This window comes from Alligator sinensis, unplaced genomic scaffold (genome assembly GCF_000455745.1).
Source record: "Alligator sinensis unplaced genomic scaffold, ASM45574v1 scaffold353_1, whole genome shotgun sequence".
Lineage (NCBI taxonomy): Eukaryota > Metazoa > Chordata > Crocodylia > Alligatoridae > Alligator > Alligator sinensis.
Genome location: NW_005842075.1, coordinates 2,258,686 through 2,267,678, shown reverse-complemented (window position 1 = coordinate 2,267,678; position 8,993 = coordinate 2,258,686).

Sequence of the window (8,993 nt, the reverse complement as noted above, 5' to 3'; positions counted from 1 at the left end):
GGCAGCCTTCAAAGATCAGTAGAAATTATCACATCTTAAAGACTTACAGAAAAGAACAGGACGTGTAACAGTATAGAAGTCTCGCTTATAGCCAGTGCTGATGCTACAGCAAAGAGCACGTGTGAACATAAGTCTAGGTGCAATTTGAAAGCAGTTTTCCAGGCCAAGGGCACGTTCTGGCCAATCAGTTACATTGGCAAACTTCTGCCAGGGAAGAGGCAAATGACTTTGTATTAGCAATGAAGATGACAAGGAAGTGATGCTCAAAAGGAACTGGAGCACAGACTGTAGGCCAGCTCCCAAGTGTAAACACACATCTCAATTGTCTATAATGGAGTCATGATGATTTACTCTACCCTTTGCTTTGAAATTTCAGTGCAGCAGAATGATTTCAACCCTGTTTAAAACTGTTTCCTTGCCTGTGATTTGCCCATCTTCCAGTCCACACTGGTGCTTGGAAATTTGAGAAAAACAAAATGAAAAACATACTAAGATGGTGGGAGGGGAGGGGAATTGAGATAAACTATCTTTTTGCCAAATTCCTGAGCCTCTCATACCAAAAACTATCTTACTGGACATCAGAAGGACCATAGCCATACTGTATACCCTGATTAAAAATGCTCACAGAAGAGCCAATAAGAATCAAGCCACTAAAAAACTGATAAATTGGAGCCATTAGAGACTGCTGTTGAAAAAATAAGAGACTATGAATTAATACAAAGCCATCTAAAATCTAAGGAGATAAAGACAAGTGGGTTGGGAAGTACAGGGATATACTGAGGCTTAACTGCAACTTTGTTGATAATTTAATAAATAAAATTCAAGAGGGTCTCAAAAATATCTTATTAAAGCCACACTGTCCAAGATACCATGTTAAATTATCTTGAAAACCAGGTGATGTCACACAAAACATATGAGCCACTTAGGATCCCACAGAGGAGTATACGGTTAGTTTCCTATGTTGACGTGTGATTGCTATTTTCCTCAGCAGTATAAGGAAGGCTTTAGTCTGCCTGGCAAAATGTTAGACCTGTCTGAGGAAGGGTAATCTTTCAGAGCTAGAAACCAGAAAATGTATTCTAGACCCAGCTGTACTCCAACCCACAATTATTTAATATTTCCAAGTTTGAGCCAATTGCTCATAAAAAGAACATCAGTAGGTTTTCTGAGCTAAAACTGCCACATACTAATTGGAGACTCAAAGGAAGCAGTGTGACAGGACAGAAAGAAGAAGACTCCCAAAGATAAAAGAGGGAATATTGTGTACTCCGGGGTTCTGGGGACTTGCAATATTTATATGAAATCATGTGTTATGTTATCTGTTATGTTCTACTGTTCCTTTCTTAATGATGAAAGGTGATGATGTTATGATCTACAAGGAGTGATGAACACACTCCACAAAGCAGCTTCCAGCACATTTATTGATAGCAGTAATGTGTTCCTGCTTTGTTTCATTGCTCTTATTGTATATCTGGGTCTGTATTATTTGAATAATGCTTAAAAAGGGGATTTCAAATGCATATTCATTCATTTTGCTTCCTAGAATTGGGTACCACTATTATATAGCACAAACCAATTTAGATGCCTGGTTGTTTGGAAATTAGATTTAGATGCTTTCAATACCTTGAATAAAGGTTGACTGGGGAATTTAAGCAACTTTTAATTAAAGCTTTTAATGCTATTTCCCCCCGTCTCAATTTATATAGTTTTTTGTTGGTTTTTATTTTTTTTTGGGGGGGGGGGGGGGACGGTTAAATCAGAGAGGTGCTAGAAGGATTTTGTTCCAATAGTAATGGAATTTTGGGGACACACTAGCTTTTTGAAAACCACTTCTACAGTTCTATATTGTTTGGATTCCAGGCACCTGTCAGTATCCAATATAATGTCCACAGCCATGCTGTACCAGAGGAAAAATGTTCTTAAGCTGTGTCCTGTATCCTATTACCCTGTATGCTGGACATCTACTGTTTTTACTCGCACACTGAACGTTACTTTAATCCTCCCCTGACCCCACTCAAAAATTTTTAAAAAACCCTCCCGAATTGGGCAGTCTTAAGCTGGGAAGCCGATCAGTTTTTGATGGAATAGAAACACAGAGGAACAGAAGCAAAACCGCTGGAGTATGGCTGTCTTGCTTCTCTCTACCAGCCTCAGGGAGGGAGGGAATAGTTGACACTTCAGGGTCAGAACCACAGTGTACATTCACAGCCACAGCTGCTGCAGTCAGCGTTCAGCCACAATTTCATTCTGTCTTCACAAAAAAAAGTGCACCTTATTTGGGGTATGGCATATGCAAGAAAATGTATGTACCATTTTTTTAATACACACTCTGACATGCCTGAATTCTGAATACTTGTGTCCTTGGTCATACAACTACTTGTAACCTTCACTTGTTAACCCAAAGCAGATTTTCATACTTCTTTAGAGTGGTTGTGCAATTCCTGGCATTGGCAATTTAAGTACTGGCTAGACAGACATTTGTTTGGAATAGTTTAGACAGGGGTGTTCCTGCTCTCAGCAAGGATTAGTTCAGATAGGCTCCTGCTTATCCTCCTTTAAAGTATCTTAAAGACTGGTAGATACAGAAGTGAGTGAGTGTACAAGTCAGGCATGCACTGCTTGGAAGTATATAGTATTAGGTCTTACTACACTAAATAAATAAAATCATGCAGACATTCTAAAATAGGCAGTAGTCCAACAGTCAAAAAACTTGCCCAGGATACAAGGCCTGGATTCAGGTTCCTGTTCTAATGAAAATGGGACTTTGTGCATAATTATTGCTCAGATATATAACATACCAATGCAGGCCAGGAAGATATTTGGAATCTTAAAGTTTTTTTTGCAGGATAGGAAAACTGTTTCCCAGCCAGCTATAACTAGAATTTTGGGAATCCCCAAATCCTTCAAAACATGGGCACTTCTATTTCTGCTGAAGCTCAGGTTTAAGAATCCTGCACAAAAGGTCTCTTTGATACAGCATTTTCATATTTAAAAAACTTGGTAATTCATGATGCAAGATCACTTAGAAAAAAAAAAGAGAAATGCAGAAGAGTAAAACAGATATTTGAAAAGGAGAGATTAGTTATTTTCCTGTAGGTACAGGAAGAACTTTGAGTAAAAAAAGGATGGTGTCAAATGATAATGAGGTACAATCAACCACATGCGTTTTTTGCATCAATTCTGTTTTAAATCATTCCCTTGCCTCCATATACTTAGTGTTCCTTTACCAACAGTGTAATTCCAACTGCAGTAGCAAGTGCCAGCTGGGTGCAGTATTATTAGCAATGCAGATTAGTATGGGGGAGAGAAGTTCACACTCTTGATACGTATAGAAAGTGTTAAATTGCAAAGTTGCTATTCTCTCCCCATCTTGCATTGTGAGATAGTCAGACACAGCCGTTTTCTGATCTAGAGTAAATGTCTGTCTGTATTTTTTGCAGATAGGACTGACCTCTAAATTACATAAGGTTTCTTTAAAATCCCTTTTAGACCATCCTTGTAGCTCTCCAAGTGCAGCATAGCCTTATGCAGCAGCAAAGTAAGGTCTGAAATGCCAGTCTTTTAAAAAAAGCAAGATTATGGTCAACTAGTTTAACTAGATGGATTTTCAAACTGCATAGTTAGGAGTAGATGAGCTTGTAGAATGAAGCCTGGCTTTTAGAAAAAGACCACGTAAATGCTTTCCTATTTATTGTTTTTCAGTCCTACCACTATCTTTTTCCACTATCAATAGTCTGTCAGGTAAAACTTATGCACTACAAGAAGCAGAAAGGGTAAAAAGAAGAGAATAAAAATACTGAAAAGGCACGTTAGTTTCACTGATCCATTCCTTTCAACTGGTTAGGCTCCTCTGTCAAGCTCACGGGACATCTGGCTGGTAGTAGTAGAAGACTTCAACTACCTTTTCAAGCAGATGGCTAAATTAAAAAGGTTTAAGAAATCTCCATTATTTACCAGCTCAATCATAATCAACCTTGAAAACATGAAATGTCTCACCAGAACAGTCAGCCAGAAGGGCAGTAAAGCCACTACTTCAGCCGAGGGAAGGAGAACAGATTAGGACTTCCCCCCCGATATTTTCAATTCAGTTTAAACTAATTTTGATATTTGAGCTTAAGGAGTTTAGATTTCACACTTAAACTAGACCTCTTTGAGTGGTTTAATATCTTTTTACATCTATACCTATAGTATGTAAGATTATAGTTTAGACACTTTAATATAGGCTTACTCTGTGGTTAATTCAGGAAATATTTAAATTCACAGCTACTGCTATGATTTCGGTTCCTTGCAAAGATGTGGACATCAGAAAGAGCTGCAAATCCTTACAAGATTAATTTATTCCATGTTTTTCCAAAAAGCAAAAAAGATTAACTGATCAACCAGCTCATCAGGAACAATTGAATGGCAGACATCCGCTGCTGCTGTATATCTCAGAACTGGCTTGAAATTCAGCTCTCCATCTGAGCCAAACCTTTAAAATTCATCTCTCCCTTCTCTTATGAAAGAATTTCAGGAGGATATAATCTAAAACAAAGAGGTAGTTGGCCTACCTACCCTGCCTTCTGGTCTGAAAGACAAAAATCGCCCATTTGTAGATTTCAGCTTTTTCTCCCACCCAACTGCTCTCTCTGCCTTTCCCAATCAAACATATTTATTATCTTGGGATACCTAACACCATCTGGTCAAATCTACCACACAACCACTGCTTTGAGCCTCTGCAGAGACTTCAAGGTGCCCCCATCTATCTAACATTGTCTGACAACTTCAAGTGGTTTAGCCAATACAGAGAACAAGGAAGCACTATGCTTTCAAAGCATATAAAAACTGGAAAAAGTGAATAAAAATGGTAGAAAGGAGTAAGCAAAGACCACCATCTCTTTCCTCACCCACTAAGAACACCAATTTTTACAGCATATCCTTCCCAGGTACACAGGAAGAAAGAAAACAAAAAAACAAACAAAATAAATAAATAGTGACTCCCAAACCTTCTATCATACGTCTGAAAAACGAATAGCCACCTAAAGATAGCACTCTGGACTTGTGGAACAAGTGAGAAAAAGGTGGCCTTTGCTGAATAATTCCTCCCCTCAATAGTTCAATTATATTCCCAGGAAAGTAAGGAATCAAGCCATAAAACCTGCTTAGATTAATATGACTAAGCCAAGCTACACTGGAACAGGAAGCAGTTTTGAATGCATGCAACAAGGCTACAGTTTCCAGAGCTTTTCAGAAAAAGACAGCCCATGCGTGGGAGAGCTCACTTCCGTAATTCTATTTTCATAACAAGAAAGCATAGGCCACCTTGACAAGGTCCAGTTCGTAAATACAAGATTGCAAAGAACTGAGGGGGAAGTGCATTTTGGTCACTAGTTCATCCGGATTCTCAAGTGGCAATTATAACTTCAAAAGCACCCCTAATATGCTGCAGACCTTGATCAAAAAGTACTAAATATCAAATGAACTAAAAGAGAAACCTGCCGTGCTGTTCAGATCCTTGTCAACTAGCTAATGAGTTTCCCACACGGTTCAAAACCAGCTACCCACAAGTTTCCATCAAAATGATCTTGTAGACAAGCAGCAAAAGCTCACCTACATCTCAGGCATGGTTTATGAACTTAAGCTGCCTTGTGATCATTGCCATTCACCATTGCCTTTTGTTAACAATCCTTTTTTTTCGTCATGCATCTGTGGCATGTAGCATCTTCCTAGGATGCTTTGATACTTGGCCTTGTCATCGCTGTTTGCAGTACTGCTCAAACAACTCAGCTGCTGAGCAAACGGCGGTCATCCTAACCTGGTCCTATATCAGCAGTTCTAAACTTTTTTAGAGTCCCAGAACTCCCCCCCAACTTTTTTGAATTTGGCAGTACCCCTGGTTGAGAATTGTTGTTGTGCTGCCTCAGTTTACCTCAGTGGTGTGTCATCACTGCCGGGAAGACATGCTCTGCACAACTGGGGCAGAACCAGACCAGAAAGGACTGTGACATGAGCACTCTCCTACATCATTAGGGTTTTCTAATAAACTTAAAGCAGGCAAAAGAGGCCACTCATGCTGAGCCTTCCCAGTCCAACCCTGCATAGCACCTCTTGGAAACAGAGGCATACAGAGCAAATGAAACTGTCCCACATGCCTGCTTCCAGGAAAGGGGGGCTGGACTAGGAAAGGTTGGACCACAAGCCAGCTCTCCTGGCTTTAGGGTTATCAGAAAACCCTAGTGAGGCAGAACAGTACATGAAAGGCAGAGTCTGGCTGTATGGCAGGCATGCAGGGCAGTTTTACTTGGCTGCAGTGTTGGTACCTGCACTGCAGCATCCCTGAAGCATCTTTCATCACCCCAGTTGAGAACCACTGTTCTAGACTGTGGGCTTCTACGGTTGTGGAAGATCCATCTGTAAATGCATCTCTTTCTTCTCTTAACAGAGATCATCTTGACTACTTCTGGAAGCAAACAATAGCCACAAGTAGCAAATCTCACCCCTTCAAATAAAAATTCTATCCACCAATCATCTCTAGGCTAGATGCCATAGAACAGACAAAGAGAAATTTCAATATTCAGGGAATGTCTGAATAACAGTTTTTATTCATGGCTTTAGGTTGGGTGCTATTGAGGATGGCCCTTTGAAAAATTTTCACATTTTTCATACTGATAGCAGAAATGCTTTAACAAATTTAAGAGAAAATATAACAGTACACATAAGTATGTGTGTATTTCATGAGACCACAATGAATTGCACTTAAAAAGAACAGACCCTTTTAGCTACCAGGTGCTGACTTGGAGAGACAATTTTCAGGGTACAGACAGAAGTGACAATTTTCACTCAACCTGGCCACAGAAAGCTGTTTATAGCTGTGACCAAACAAGTGCATGGCTGCAGACAGCTTAAAAAATGGCCAACATGATCAGGTAAAAAACTGACCCCTCATTCCATGAGGGATCAGATAAAGAAGTTTCAAAATGAAGTCTCTTTTGTAATTTGTGTTGCTGTTTTCAGAATGGGAGGGGGGGAAAGGGAGCAGAAGGAGTTCAGTGGGGGGATTTCATTTCCCCATCCCCCACCCCCGGGAGGGTGGAGCCGGTATATTGGAGCCTCCCTGAGGTGGGAAGGGGGCTCCAATATACCCACCCCACCCTTCAGCACCAGCTGGGGAGTCCAAAAAACAAGCTCCCTCTGCTGCCTTTCCCCCCTTCCATTCTGAAAACAGCGAGCACTGGCAGAGAGCTATATTTCTTGCTTTGGGAACCTGGCTACAGGATCCCAGCCCACAGCTAGATTCCCCTCCCCCCTGGAACCAACAATGAACTTCTGTTTGGTCTGGGGTAATGATGTAACTCAGAACACTTTGCAAACACTGTTCCAAGTTACAGCTGGAAGCTGCAATTCTGTCTGCATCCTCAAAGACCAAGCTCCCACAAGTTTTAGAATTTTATCCTTAACAAAAACACAAACCAAAACCCCCCACACAAAAACAAAAAAAAAAAATGGTTTGACATGATGTATTACCTCATCTAAATAATCCTTTGATGTTTGATCAGTAGAGATAATTTTCTATATTTAATAAGCAGCTTTCAGTGAATTCAGTGCACATTTGTTTCTGGTATATTTAACATTACTGAATAATTGTAAATAAACTTTTCAAGTTGCAAATTATGGCATACAGGTAAGGCAGAAATCAAGTTATGGAACTGGATATATTTTTTTTCTCTTTTCAGTATAGAACAAACAGGATCAGACTTTAAATAAATCTACCCTAAAAGCCAAAGTGTTCCTTACCTCATAGCTCTACCCTTCCTTTTGTTAAAATACTGTTAATATTAAAAAAAAACACACCATATACATTTCTTTCAGAAACTTCACAAGACACTTACCTCCAGCATCTCTCCCCTTTCATGGTTTTTTTCCTACAAAGGTACAGTTACAACACTCATGAATAATTTTATATTGATTTTTTTACCCAGTTTCAATCCCCCTCAAACTTGTATTCTCAAAAATATTCCATTATGAAGGCCAAGATACTTTGCATGTGGTTTTAATCACGTTTACACTGAGTTTGTAATTTAAGAACTGACAAACTGCTATATTCACTGCTAGTAGTTTAGGTTTGTTAAAATTAGAAACAGATTTACTTTAATTAAATATGCCAATTTTCAACTGCTCAGGCCTTAGTTCAAAACAGTCAAGTTATTTACACTGTGATTACCACTGGCATATTGAACACCTTAAAATCTGTATTGCTGTAAATTGTAAAATAATGTAATTGTTAGCATAGACTGACGATACTTTAAAGTACTTTAAGAGTTAGCCTCTTTGGAACAGGAACTACTCCTGCATGTATGCACCTAAATCTCACGTGCTATCATGAACAAAAAGTGAGTTATCTAAATTCATTGTCACTTGTTTCTCCTAGTATCAAGTGTAAGGTATGGGGCTAGCTGCTGAAAAAGCTGTTTCTTGCACTTGCTAACATTCATATGGGAGGGCTGACACTACACTTGAGGCGACTGTGACTTCAACACAAAAGTTTCTAGAACAGGTTAAAGCTTAAGGTAGCTCAGGGTTACTTTACAAGGGTTTTGTCTACACAGCAAAATCTTGAAACATGACTACTAAGATATTCAAGTTCTAGTCCATGATAACTACTGTGAGGTCTTGCATTTAGGCTAAAAAATGCAATTGAGACACCAGTTTGTCTCACAAAACAACAGAAGTATGTTGAATGAGACATCAGCTCACTGAACATAATCCTTGCTTGAAAATCTACTTTACTAACCAACCTATACAAGGAAATAATAAAATTATGAAAATGGGAGCTATTAATGAAATAGCTTAGAGCACTGATTCTCAACCAGGGTGACAGGGCACCCTGGGGTGCCATGAGAGCCTTTGAAGGGTGTTGCAGGAAGTGTGAGGAAGTAAGCAGATAAAGGCAGGCTCAGGCTCTCCCACTCTGGCCAGTAGGTAAGCACTAATAAATTTGCTTTAAATGGGTTGCT